The 14,634-nt window shown below is 35.9% G+C and overlaps 1 protein-coding gene across 5 annotated transcripts in view; it reads left to right on the top strand.

The window, feature by feature from the left end:
- Positions 1 to 14,634, top strand: part of ampd2a (adenosine monophosphate deaminase 2a) — a 42,339-nt gene that overhangs the window by 9,716 nt on the left and 17,989 nt on the right. Inside the window, exon 1 of one of the 5 annotated variants that reach the window (XM_032549129.1) lies at positions 9,889 to 10,096. The exons of the other annotated variants lie outside the window; for them this stretch is intronic. The gene's annotated coding sequence lies outside the window, so the exon portion shown is untranslated. Of the gene's footprint in view, positions 1 to 9,888; positions 10,097 to 14,634 lie in introns of those variants that run through there. 5 annotated transcript variants of the gene reach the window in all.

Genomic DNA, 14,634 nt, shown 5'->3' on the forward strand with positions numbered 1-14,634 from the left:
CCTGGCTTAATGTCGTGTTTTGATTGTTGATTCTATGTTGCATTGTGTTTCTGTGTTTGATATGATGTAAAGCACTTTGAAATGCCTTGTTGCTGACATGTGCTATACAAATAAAATTTGATTGATCGATTATCATAGGCCTACTTGGATGCAATAACTTTTTGTACAATGGCACTATATAATAAACTGAATTGAAGATATATAAAAGCACGATTAACAAAAAGTCCTCAGGAACAGTGTGAAGCTTTATCTTGGCAAGGGGTTGTGCATGAAGAAGCCAGTCTTGAAAACAAAACTTGTTACATGAAATAAACAAAGTGGCTTTTTCTAATGTCCTTTTTTCAATATCCCATCAAACCCCCGTTAACATGCGGTCAGTTTGATTTTTGCTGTAAACCTTTCTGAACATTTACTGATTGAGTGTGTGAACATCAAACTGCAGAAAACATTCAAATATTTCTCTGTTCAGCGGTAAAAATGGCAGTTGCCTGCTAAATTCTTGTTTATTTTCTAAGATCTTATAGCTTTTTACAGCTAGAGGGAGACATCTGACATGAAAATGTTGTATTTTCAGCACATCAGTGTTAAACAAGTCGCTGGTTGTCAGTGTCTCCACTTCTCTGGCCGTCCTGCGGTCAGACATGAAGCGATGACCAAATCTTCCTGTGTTTGGGTGGAAAATTCCTGGGCTTTTTTCTGCTAATAATAGCTCAGTTGCTTTCCATGTAACATGGCTGGAAAAGGGATTTTGTAGAGCTGGGAATCAAGGCCATGAAATCTCTCACACCACCAACAGGTGGACTTTTGTTTGCTGAGAGCCTCCAGATAGCCCAGAGCCACCAGTATGCTCTCAAAACAAACACAAGCATTGTTCACAAAAACTCACAGCAGGTAGACTCAACATCAGGAACATCTGAAAACTCTCACTGAGGTAATTTGCTAAATGAACAGCAGCACTGCGTGATTATGATGTATTTCACTGGTTAGACACAGTTAAGTACTCCGCTTTGTGCTCCCAGTGTTGCTCCTAGCAGAGATCCTCTTTCATTTAATCCTCCTCATTCGATCAGAGACTAACCAGCGTCAGCTGATGTTTGGTCGCTGGCTTACTTTTTATTAGCTTCTGAGCTCACCAAGTCTATTGTCTGCCACAATCGCCTGCAGTGACTGATCTCTGTGACCACGCTGGCTTTGTGAGAAAAAAAAAATCATGCAAGTTCCACAGATATTATAAGATCGAAAGAGTTATAATGTTTATGTGTGAGTAAGACATGCAGGTGCAAATAGGTGTGCAGCAATTATTTAGAACTTCACTTTTTACTATTTTTTTCTAATTCTGTAAACTTAAGATACGTTACACATTCATTTTAAATATTTTCATACCTTACTTTTTGCAGTATTTGCGTTTATTTTTCTCCATTTCCTCCGTTTGCTATTTTGTAGGTTTTAGTGTCTGTTTAGTTCTATAATATGTGGGGTGTAAGGTTGAGTCGTTTATCTACTTCATTTGCACAATGTTCTGCAGCAAAATGTAGTTTTGTAACACCAATAAATGGTAAACATACTTTGATTATTTATAAATTGTTGGGCCAAATGGGGATCACACAAAATTTTATGTAATTTTTTGACATTAATGATGTTTAGGTGAATGTGTAAATTGTTTTTTTCAGTCAAAATTTCAAACACAAATTCTAATGGATTATTCTGTCATTGTTCAATAAAAAGTCGTGTGTAATTGGTGTGTAAAGCAATGTCTTTGTTAAAATAGAGTCAAAATCTATTACAGTAAAGGTTTAAGCATTTTATTATTATTTATCTCCTAAATGTATCAATAATATTTACATACAAAGAAAGTTAATATGTTTTGCAATTCCTTAAATAATTGCTGTCCAACCGGGACTGGTATGGGAGACAGGATACAAAATAACCAAGATCTAAACTGACCTGGAAGCAACACATTTTAATTTTTTAACCAGACAAGCAAATAACGCAGGCATAAAAAAAAGAAAACAGAGAAGCATTTTACCTCTTGTTGTTCCTGGATGTCATCCTTAAGTGGGGTTTTATCTCTGAGATGGGATATTGACCTCTTGCAGCATAAGAATCGAACAAGTATAAGTTACAAGTACAGTGTTAAATGCTAACAGTGTCAAGTAACAGAGTAGCTCTGCTATATTCAGATATGATGAGAGCTGAGCTGACAGAAAATACTGTCAGAATAATCCCAGATGATTGGTATGGGACAATGAGAGTTGTATCTATGTTTTGTTTTTGAATGTTTCTCTGTTATCACATGAACATTTTCCTGGTTGACAAATTACAAAGTAGATACATGTTTATGAATACTAGGGAAACATTTTTTGTGAATGTTTGTCCTATTTTTCTCGTGGGAATTTGGCTCCCGACATGGAGATTAGAGTTGTTGAGCAGGGTCGTCGACAGTAAAGCCGGCTCTTTAAAATAGGGAGGGACGAGTTGTGTAGAGTTTCTCTCTGGTGCTGCTGATAGGCATCTGGGGAAAAGGATGTGCTGAGAAGTAATAATAGTGGAAGTCGTGTAGAGGTCGCAAATAATAACACGACTCGCAATACTGCCTTTCATTCAAATTTTCTTTTTATTTAAGTCTAAATGTTTTAACTTGTTTTCTTTAAAACAACTTTGTCATAAAAGGTTTATTGTTGAATATTGACCCAGATTGTCCCTTCTTCTCTCCACCATTATCATGTCGGTAACACTTTTTTTGACAAGTGTGCATAAGACTGACATGACACTGTCATAAACATGACATAACACCTATTATAAACATGAAGGAGTCTTTATGAATGCCTGTGACTGTTGTCATGAAGTGTAATTCGGTAAATAATGACACTTTTAATGCAAAGTTGCTTTAAAATGTTCATTAAAAGTGCCAACTTTGTATTATTTTGTAAATAAAGACATTTAATGCAAAGTTGGCACTTTTAATGGACTTTCAAAGCAACTTTTAAAGCAACTTTGCATTAAAAGTGTTATTTACCGAATGACACGTCATGACAACAGTCATAGACATTCATAAAGACACTTTCATGTTTATGACAGGTGTTATGTCATGTTTATGACAGTGTTATGTCATGTTTATGACAGTGTTATGTCATGTTTATGACAGGTGTCATGTCATGTTTATGACAGTGTTATGTCATGTTTATGACAGTGTCATGTCATGTTTATGACAGGTGTTATGTCATGTTTATGACAGTGTTATGTCATGTTTATGACAGTGTCATGTCATGTTTATGACAGGTGTTATGTCATGTTTATGACAGTGTTATGTCATGTTTATGACAGTGTCATGTCATGTTTATGACAGGTGTTATGTCATGTTTATGACAGTGGTATGTCATGTTTATGACAGTGTTATGTCATGTTTATGACAGGTGTCATGTCATGTTTATGACAGTGTTATGTAATGTTTATGACAGGTGTCATGTCATGTTTATGACAGTGTTATGTCATGTGTTATGTCATGTTTATGACAGTGTCATGTCATGTTTATGACAGTGTCATGTCATGTTTATGACAGGTGTTATGTCATGTTTATGACAGTGTTATGTCATGTGTTATGTCATGTTTATGACAGTGTCATGTCATGTTTATGACAGTGTTATGTCATGTTTATGACGGTGTCATGTCATGTTTATGACGGTGTCATGTCATGTTTATGACAGTGTTATGTCATGTTTATGACAGTGTCATGTCATGTTTATGACAGTGTTATGTCATGTTTATGACAGTGTCATGTCATGTTTATGACAGTGTTATGTCATGTTTCTGACAGTGTCATGTCATGTTTATGACAGGTGTTATGTCATGTTTATGACAGGTGTCATGTCATGTTTATGACAGTGTTATGTCATGTGTTATGTCATGTTTATGACAGTGTCATGTCATGTTTATGACAGTGTTATGTCATGTTTATGACAGTGTCATGTCATGTTTATGACAGGTGTTATGTCATGTTTATGACAGGTGTCATGTCATGTTTATGACAGTGTTATGTCATGTTTATGACAGGTGTCATGTCATGTTTATGACAGGTGTCATGTCATGTTTATGACAGTGTTATGTCATGTTTATGACAGGTGTTATGTCATGTTTATGACAGTGTTATGTCATGTTTATGACAGTGTCATGTCATGTTTATGACAGTGTTATGTCATGTGTTATGTCATGTTTATGACAGTGTCATGTCATGTTTATGACAGTGTTATGTCATGTTTATGACGGTGTCATGTCATGTTTATGACGGTGTCATGTCATGTTTATGACAGTGTTATGTCATGTTTATGACAGTGTCATGTCATGTTTATGACAGTGTTATGTCATGTTTATGACAGTGTCATGTCATGTTTATGACAGTGTTATGTCATGTTTCTGACAGTGTCATGTCATGTTTATGACAGGTGTTATGTCATGTTTATGACAGGTGTCATGTCATGTTTATGACAGTGTTATGTCATGTGTTATGTCATGTTTATGACAGTGTCATGTCATGTTTATGACAGTGTTATGTCATGTGTTATGTCATGTTTATGACAGTGTCATGTCATGTTTATGACAGTGTTATGTCATGTTTATGACGGTGTCATGTCATGTTTATGACGGTGTCATGTCATGTTTATGACAGTGTCATGTCATGTTTATGACAGGTGTTATGTCATGTTTATGACAGGTGTCATGTCATGTTTATGACAGTGTCATGTCATGTTTATCACAGTGTTATGTCATGTTTATGACAGTGTCATGTCATGTTTATGACAGGTGTTATGTCATGTTTATGACAGGTGTCATGTCATGTTTATGACAGTGTTATGTCATGTTTATGACAGGTGTCATGTCATGTTTATGACAGTGTTATGTCATGTGTTATGTCATCTTTATGACAGTGTCATGTCATGTTTTTGACAGTGTCATGTCATGTTTATGACGGTGTCATGTCATGTTTATGACAGTGTTATGTCATGTTTATGACAGTGTCATGTCATGTTTATGACAGTGTTATGTCATGGTTATGACAGTGTCATGTCATGTTTATGACAGTGTTATGTCATGTTTATGACAGTGTCATGTCATGTTTATGACAGGTGTTATGTCATGTTTATGACAGGTGTCATGTCATGTTTATGACAGTGTCATGTCATGTTTATGACAGGTGTTATGTCATGTTTATGACAGGTGTCATGTCATGTTTATGACAGTGTCATGTCATGTTTATGACAGGTGTTATGTCATGTTTATGACAGTGTTATGTCATGTTTATGACAGGTGTTATGTCATGTTTATGATAGGTGTTATGTCATGTTTATGACAGTGTTATGTCATGTTTATGACAGTGTTATGTCATGTTTATGACAGTGTCATGTCATGTTTATGACAGTGTTATGTCATGTGTTATGTCATGTTTATGACAGTGTCATGTCATGTTTATGACAGTGTTATGTCATGTTTATGACGGTGTCATGTCATGTTTATGACGGTGTCATGTCATGTTCATGACGGTGTTATGTCATGTTTATGACAGTGTCATGTCATGTTTATGACGGTGTCATGTCATGTTTATGACAGTGTCATGTCATGTTTATGACAGTGTTATGTTATGTTTATGACAGTGTTATGTCATGTTTATGACAGTGTTATGTCATGTTTATGACAGTGTCATGTCATGTTTATGACAGGTGTTATGTCATGTTTATGACAGTGTTATATCATGTTTATGACAGGTGTCATGTCATGTTTATGACAGTGTTATGTCATGTTTATGACAGGTGTTATGTCATGTTTATGACAGTGTTATGTCATGTTTATGACAGTGTCATGTCATGTTTATGACAGGTGTTATGTCATGTTTATGACAGTGGTATGTCATGTTTATGACAGTGTTATGTCATGTTTATGACAGGTGTCATGTCATGTTTATGACAGTGTTATGTAATGTTTATGACAGGTGTCATGTCATGTTTATGACAGTGTTATGTCATGTGTTATGTCATGTTTATGACAGTGTCATGTATGTTTATGACAGTGTCATGTCATGTTTATGACAGGTGTTATGTCATGTTTATGACAGGTGTCATGTCATGTTTATGACAGTGTTATGTCATGTGTTATGTCATGTTTATGACAGTGTCATGTCATGTTTATGACAGTGTTATGTCATGTTTATGATAGTGTCATGTCATGTTTATGACAGGTGTTATGTCATGTTTATGACAGGTGTCATGTCATGTTTATGACAGTGTTATGTCATGTTTATGACAGGTGTCATGTCAAGTTTATGACAGGTGTCATGTCATGTTTATGACAGTGTTATGTCATGTTTATGACAGGTGTTATGTCATGTTTATGACAGTGTTATGTCATGTTTATGACAGTGTCATGTCATGTTTATGACAGTGTTATGTCATGTGTTATGTCATGTTTATGACAGTGTCATGTCATGTTTATGACAGTGTTATGTCATGTTTATGACGGTGTCATGTCATGTTTATGACGGTGTCATGTCATGTTTATGACAGTGTTATGTCATGTTTATGACAGTGTCATGTCATGTTTATGACAGTGTCATGTCATGTTTATGACAGTGTCATGTCATGTTTATGACAGTGTTATGTCATGTTTCTGACAGTGTCATGTCATGTTTATGACAGGTGTTATGTCATGTTTATGACAGGTGTCATGTCATGTTTATGACAGTGTTATGTCATGTGTTATGTCATGTTTATGACAGTGTCATGTCATGTTTATGACAGTGTTATGTCATGTGTTATGTCATGTTTATGACAGTGTCATGTCATGTTTATGACAGTGTTATGTCATGTTTATGACGGTGTCATGTCATGTTTATGACAGGTGTTATGTCATGTTTATGACAGGTGTCATGTCATGTTTATGACAGTGTCATGTCATGTTTATGACAGTGTTATGTCATGTTTATGACAGTGTCATGTCATGTTTATGACAGGTGTTATGTCATGTTTATGACAGGTGTCATGTCATGTTTATGACAGTGTTATGTCATGTTTATGACAGGTGTCATGTCATGTTTATGACAGTGTTATGTCATGTGTTATGTCATCTTTATGACAGTGTCATGTCATGTTTTTGACAGTGTCATGTCATGTTTATGACGGTGTCATGTCATGTTTATGACAGTGTTATGTCATGTTTATGACAGTGTCATGTCATGTTTATGACAGTGTTATGTCATGGTTATGACAGTGTCATGTCATGTTTATGACAGTGTTATGTCATGTTTATGACAGTGTCATGTCATGTTTATGACAGGTGTTATGTCATGTTTATGACAGGTGTCATGTCATGTTTATGACAGTGTCATGTCATGTTTATGACAGGTGTTATGTCATGTTTATGACAGGTGTCATGTCATGTTTATGACAGTGTCATGTCATGTTTATGACAGGTGTTATGTCATGTTTATGACAGTGTTATGTCATGTTTATGACAGGTGTTATGTCATGTTTATGATAGGTGTTATGTCATGTTTATGACAGTGTTATGTCATGTTTATGACAGTGTCATGTCATGTTTATGACAGTGTTATGTCATGTGTTATGTCATGTTTATGACAGTGTCATGTCATGTTTATGACAGTGTTATGTCATGTTTATGACGGTGTCATGTCATGTTTATGACGGTGTTATGTCATGTTTATGACAGTGTCATGTCATGTTTATGACGGTGTCATGTCATGTTTGACAGTGTCATGTCATGTTTATGACAGTGTTATGTTATGTTTATGACAGTGTTATGTCATGTTTATGACAGTGTCATGTCATGTTTATGACAGGTGTCATGTCATGTTTATGACAGTGTTATGTCATGTTTATGACAGGTGTCATGTCATGTTTATGACAGGTGTCATGTCATGTTTATGACAGTGTTATGTCATGTTTATGACAGGTGTTATGTCATGTTTATGACAGTGTTATGTCATGTTTATGACAGTGTCATGTCATGTTTATGACGGTGTCATGTCATGTTTATGACAGTGTCATGTCAGTCTTATGCACACCCTGTCAAATAAAGTGTTACAATCATGTCTTGATCACTAAAACTTAAATCATGTTTAGACTTTAAGACCATTGAAAGTCCACTCAACTAGGTATAAATATATCATTAGCATGACATGACATTCCCAGGAATTAAAATATAATTGCCTTTCAATTGTGACAACAACTGTAATTTGATACGTTGTGCAGATTGTGTACAAGTTAGTTCTGCTACTATTTTGTAGAAAATTATTGCTTTATGTTAGACAAATGAACAATAAGTGCAGGTGGTATTAGTATAGAAAATGTATGTAAATACGTTTAATCTGTGTGTTTGGATTTGCATACTGCAGCTCATCCTCTACTAAAACACACCAACTTTTAAATATTTGAACTGAGAAGAGGAACATTTTTAAAAACTGTTTTGCCCGAGTTTTGCACAAAAATGACTAAAAGTACTGTTTTCCTAGTCTGTGCAGTTTGTATTGCCATTTCTTTGCCAGTTTTATAGCAGGATGTCTCAGATTCTCTTTTAAGAGTTTGTTTACCAGGGACTTATATCTTTGCGTTTCTTAAAAGGTCATTATCTTCCAAATACTGAAACAGTTCTACTCGGCTGCATTTTGCTAAGCACTGTTCAAGACAATCAACCTTAATCTTTGAATTTGAGATTCACTTGATCTTCTTTTCTAAATTAAACCTTGGATCTTTAAAAATCATATATATACAGTATATTTTTTCAGTTGTAATAAAGTGTGTGTATGTATCTGATATGAAACCTCACTCTGTTGTTGCTTTGTTTTCTGAAAAGCCATAAATACATTCAACACTGAATACCTTATGAGTGACTCCTCCTCTCTTAGCCTTACCATTTTCTGTGATAGTTTGTAAATGTCACCGACTAAAAGCGCATCAGCCTTTCTGTCAACTTTTCCTGTGTGGTTGACTGGCTGCATTACAGTGTTGCACAAAAATTGTTTATTTCTTAGATTCAGGGCCTTGATGAATCTGAATTTTTTTAATTAATTTATGTTTTAGTGATAGTTACGGGTTTTAAATTTATTTTAAATATTGTTTGCTAGCAATTGAATTTCTAAGATGCGTTACTAGTGTTGATTTCTTTAATGTCTTACTAGCTCTAATTGCCTGTAAGATGCTCAGTAAATAAAGATAAGCTGCTGTAAGTTACAGTAAAGTATTTGTCATTTGAGATGAGAAAGAAGCTGCTTTCTGGGCATCATGTGATTAAAGAAGAAACATGGGAGGAAGTGTGTAAATAATCTGATCTCCATGTTAACGTGATTGCAAATGACTCTCACTTATGAAATTGCTGAGATTTTCCACAGAGTGTGACTGATTTCATAGCAGCGTCATGTGATACTGAGAGGCATTTTAGAGTTTCACAAACCCTAGAAAACAAAAGCAAGCGGTAACAGTGCAACAAAGTCATCAGCTAAAATAAATAACACTGATATCAGTTTTTTGTGCAGCTTTGGAGTCGTGAGATAATTGAAGCCTTGTGAAAAAGAGGTGGGAGGAGGAGGAGAAGTAGGAGTGGCTACTTATCCCGGCTCCATCTCCATTTTACAGCACAATAGAGCATGATGCAGTACTCCCTGGCCCTTCCCCTTTCTTGCCACGTGGTATGCATCAACCCAGTATTTAAATCCGGGAGCTTGAAGGCTGTGCTGTTCATGCACTGTAAACCGGTGCGATCCAGGAAGCAGCTGTGACACAGAATCAGGGGGATAGAGAGGAAGAGAGGGGGGGCGGAAACTGCCTCAGCAGCGCTCAGAAGGCGGCGACACTTACAGCAGCAGAGACAAAAGGAGGAGAGCTGTGAGATCCCGGTGTCAGAGCAGCGCTGTGTCTCCAGAGTGTTCGGTCTCTCTGTTTGCTGGCATTCTTTCTATCTTCCACTGTACCAGCGGGGGAGGGTCCATCGGCCGTCCCAGGCCTACTTACATGTCCCAGCATCCCGCAAGAGCTCAAACAAGGCCACTGCTGCCATAACGGAGACTGTGAGTTCAGGACAAGACAGGCAAATAAAGGTACTGTAGCTTACAATCAACAATCACAAACAGTACCTTTTGTAATGAAGCGCTTGCTGTTGTGACTCTTACGTTAGTAGGAGTTTTAGCAGTTCACTGTGAACTGGTGCTTGTCGTTTAAAAATGTTGCACTGACAAGCTTGTGGTGACAGATGAGGGTCCAGAAAGAGTCGCTGTGTATTGGAATAAGATGACAACACAGAAACCTGGAAGAAGAGCTAAAGAAACAGAGAAGTGAAAGAACAAAGACAGCATTATCACATTGATGTGTTTCTGTAAATTTGATCTTTATATAAAGTGTAGTTGGTGAATGTTTGTAGGTATATTAAAATGACCTCAATATTTTCCATTCTGATGATTAACATGAACATTTTCTGCATGACTTTATAATGAATTTTATTTAATGTTTTGGTTTTGTTCCTATTTAAAAAAAAATAAAAAATTTTAGATCCACTGTTTATTGCAAAAATTTCTGAGACAATTTATTACCATGCAACATTTGTAGAATTTAAACATTTAAGACTTTAGGGTCCTGAATCAAACCAGACAGTTAGGCTGTGTTGTTGTCTGAAACTGACACTCATGTCTTCATCACCACTTTGCCCCTCAGGCAGCCTGTAGGAAACACTGTGTACCGCTGAGCTCTCACTTTTCAGTCCACCTGAATCCACTGACCTTCTCCTGCTTCTGATGCTGCTGTGTTAACGAGCTGCCATCTGTCTCACATGTTTGTTTATCTGATCTAAAGGCCCAAATGGACAATTAGCTTATTCATTTTTCCTTTCGTACTAAAATACTTTCCCCTTGGGCAGAGTTTAGTATATTATTTTTATGTAAAGTGATAAAATGATGCTCTAGAAGTCTAATCTTTTTTCTTTTTTTTTCATCTTGATGAAAATTGATGATGCGGTCAAGTCGTGGATGCAAAACAGAGGTTTATTCTCAGTGAGCGTTGGTTGCTAAGGAACACCTGAAGCGTGTGTCCTCATTCTGCCTCTCATGACTAAAGTCTGTAAAGACTTACAAAAACTTTTACTGGAGTTTCTCTCGCCATCACCAGGCAGTAAACCAAAATAAATTAGTTTGGGGCTGTGACTCTATACACAGAGTTTTTTTTTTTGTGGGTTTTTTCTGACGTTTCTCAATGTCCTCTTTTATCCCGTCCAGTTCAGCAGCACAGCAGATCCGGCAGCCTTCATGTAATTTGTTTCTCTCAATTATTATACTCATGATTTAAACTGATTAAATGTCTTCAGCTTGCATAACTAAACAATACATGTAACAAAAACAAACCTGGTTATGTGTTGTAGCAACTTATTATTCCAATTTCTGCCCTAATTTCTGTCCTGAAACTGTATTTTTTTTTCAAAACAGGAACTAACCATGTACTCATTGGACCACACATCAATAGTCTTTTGTTTGGGTTCTAAAAGAAAATATTTAAACACACCATTTAAGAAGCTTGATTGAATCAAATTATACTTTAAAGAAAACCTTTGCTGCACAGAAATTTGCATGTAGTTTATAAAAGTTTAACTAATAGTTGTAGCCTGAGACCCATTTTACCCCAAATCCTCACTCTTTGCCCTCTAACTTGCATCTCATCCCTCATCTAAAGTATTGTTTCTGGTGTCACAATTTATTATTGTTAGTAAGTATAAAAACAGCTTAAATGTTTGTAATTAGTTAGAGAACTACATTTGAGAGTTTTTCCGTTATTATATTAATATTTCTAGTATAAAAAAATATTGCACACTGATATCTGCTTAAGGTTTAATCATACAATCTTTGTGATTATGTGACCTATATATGCATATTAAGTTATGCATAAATGCATGCAAACTGAGTGAGAATTGATGAAGAAGCAGCTTTTTGAAGGAGTGTGCCATTTCTCTGTGGGATGTTGAAACCATTTCCTCAATTATGTGGCGAAGGATGGGAGGAGGGGTAACCCTGGGAAATAGGATTCAGCCTTCAACTTAGCTTTTAATCACCTCAGTTTGTTTTGTTTTAAAAAAATCTGTAGAGTCCACCAACACAGGGCCTTTGTCAGAAGGTATTTACAAGAAGCAGTAAAGTTAAAATTAATTTGGTTGTGTGGGAAGGTACTTGAATTGTAACCATTTAGCTGTGACAGTTTTTTTTATATTTCAACAAATACCTCAATTAATCCTATTTGAACCAAACAGGATGTACTTTTGGAAAAGGTTGGATGAAAAGTGCAAAGAGCTGAGCCGCATGCAAATGAAGCAAATCAAGGCTCCACCAGTCAAATTCACACAAACCTTGGTTGTTGTTTTTGTAAACCACAGCAGAGGACTTTCAAATGTTGAGTAGGAACACCCTCTGTATTTGGTTCATTATCATGTTAAGAAATTAGAAAAATAAAATTGATGGAAAGTCATCCAAAATCTTGCAGAATATGACTAAAACGATTTGAAACTGTTGTTGTAAATCTCTGACTTCAAAATAGATTTATGGAAGTAAAATTAAAAATGTGCACAATTCTGGTCTATACATGGCATTAATCTCAACATAATTGTGTTTAAAAAAGGTCAAATTTGAAATGGCAACATTTCTGATTTTGCATCTGCAGAAGAAAAGGATTGCACAAAGACTCTGTAGAGCAGAACCAGCTCCAGGGAAATTTAATGAGAGTATATCGGCTTGCAGAGTGTCAGGAATGTGACACAAGGATGGACACTGTTGTCAGTGTTACCTATTTGTATCATGATTTTGTCACAGTGATGAATGTCTGTGGTATTTTCTTCTAAATAGGCAGAAACACTCTCAGTAAACATCACGCCAGGAGCAAACCGAGAGGATGGCTGTCAAACTGTAGGGCTGTGCAAAGATTTGCTGAAATGCAATAAAACGGGCAACATTAAGCATTATGTAAAGTATTAATAAAGGTGCTCTGTCAGTATGTCTTCCATACCGTCTTTAAAAAAATCTCCAAAGAGAAGCCCTAAGTCATAAATTAAGATTATCTAATACCGTATATTTTTTAGTATGTGCAAATTCTCTGTACCCTGATTATCTTGTTTTTCTGTAAGGTTTTGTATCGGATGTTAATTGGAGTCCCAATATAAATATACTGTATGTTTTCTGGGGAAATTGCATAAAAACTAAGCTGCATTTCCCTTGTTGATAGTCTTCACTTTGTAGCGTTGAAAATAATTTCTTCTTTAAAAAGGGTGCATATAAGCTAAACAATTACTGTCGCTGCTATTTTACGGTTTAATTCAGGAAATTTGAATAACATTTGTCTGAACAATTTTATAATTTGGTCTCAAAATTACAGTATTATTCAAAGTGTGGTGCAATTTTCTAGCGGCTTTTCATACCCCTGTAACAGTATTATTTAATTGCCTTGTGTTTTTATGAAGTTTAAAGGAAAGCAGATTTAAAATGTGCTTCAGTTCTTCACATTTACACCATCGTCACATTTTCAGATGCATCAACACACATGGAGAGCAACAGCCTTGTGTTTCACATATTGAAATTGTTACTTGTCCCGTCTACATTCATATTAAAATGCCACACCACATTAATATACTGTGGACAATGAAGATCCCCTTTACTCACTCCTAGCTCCACTGCTTTAGTGGCAGACAGCAGATGGCAGAAACTAATTGTCGCTTGCCCAGGCACGGCACCAATAATTGCTCCAATTATAGAGAAACAAGAGCATGCCACTCCTAAATCCAGAGACTTGAGTGAATTACTGTGTTTGTCCATTTCACCGTGGTGCTCCTGTCTTTTAAAATGCATTACTATAGACAGAAACTAACTCTTAACAGTGTGTGTCAGTGGATTATGTATGGTATAGTCTGGAGTGTAAATGGAAACTTTTGTCCTTTTCCACATGTCAGGAACTACATGTGGGTAAAAAAAAAAGCTACAACTGGAAGTTTGATTCTCATCTCTTTGATTAAAAAATAAGTTACGGTTCTAGAGACTGAAAGTTGGGAATGAAGGGAGTTTTTTTTTTTTTTAAAGTTGCATAACACTGACTGCTGTGTTTGCATTTTTAACCATTTTCAGTTTCATACACCATGTTATTAAACCACCCATTGTTCTCAACTTTTAAGATGTAAACTTCTTAAATTGCCACTTGAGACTAATCTGTGGTGTCTGAACCAAACTTGGCTCTGCTAAAATAAATTTTCTCCACTTAAAACTCCAGACGCTGTAATCTTTGGCAAACCAAACTGCAATTTCTCTCTATTTATACCTCTAGTTTTGGCAGTTTATGTTTCTGCTTTCACTTATTTAGCTACAGGTCTTTGCTGTCAACAGGCTAAAATACCTGTAAACCGTTTTGTTTGTACTGGGTACCAGTTCAGTATTATAGATGTATCAGAAGGAGTTAATCTGTGTTAACATGTATGTCAATGCAAAGACCACACAGGATTTCTGTGTGGTCTATGCTGCATGGTAGTCTTAGTCCTCCATACTTTTGTTTTAAATTTAAATATGGTTTATATACAAAAAATCTAGACAGGGGTCTTTTTGTTGCAACACAAAAGCACAAG

Source organism: Xiphophorus hellerii, chromosome 20 (genome assembly GCF_003331165.1).
Source record: "Xiphophorus hellerii strain 12219 chromosome 20, Xiphophorus_hellerii-4.1, whole genome shotgun sequence".
Classification (NCBI taxonomy): domain Eukaryota; kingdom Metazoa; phylum Chordata; class Actinopteri; order Cyprinodontiformes; family Poeciliidae; genus Xiphophorus; species Xiphophorus hellerii.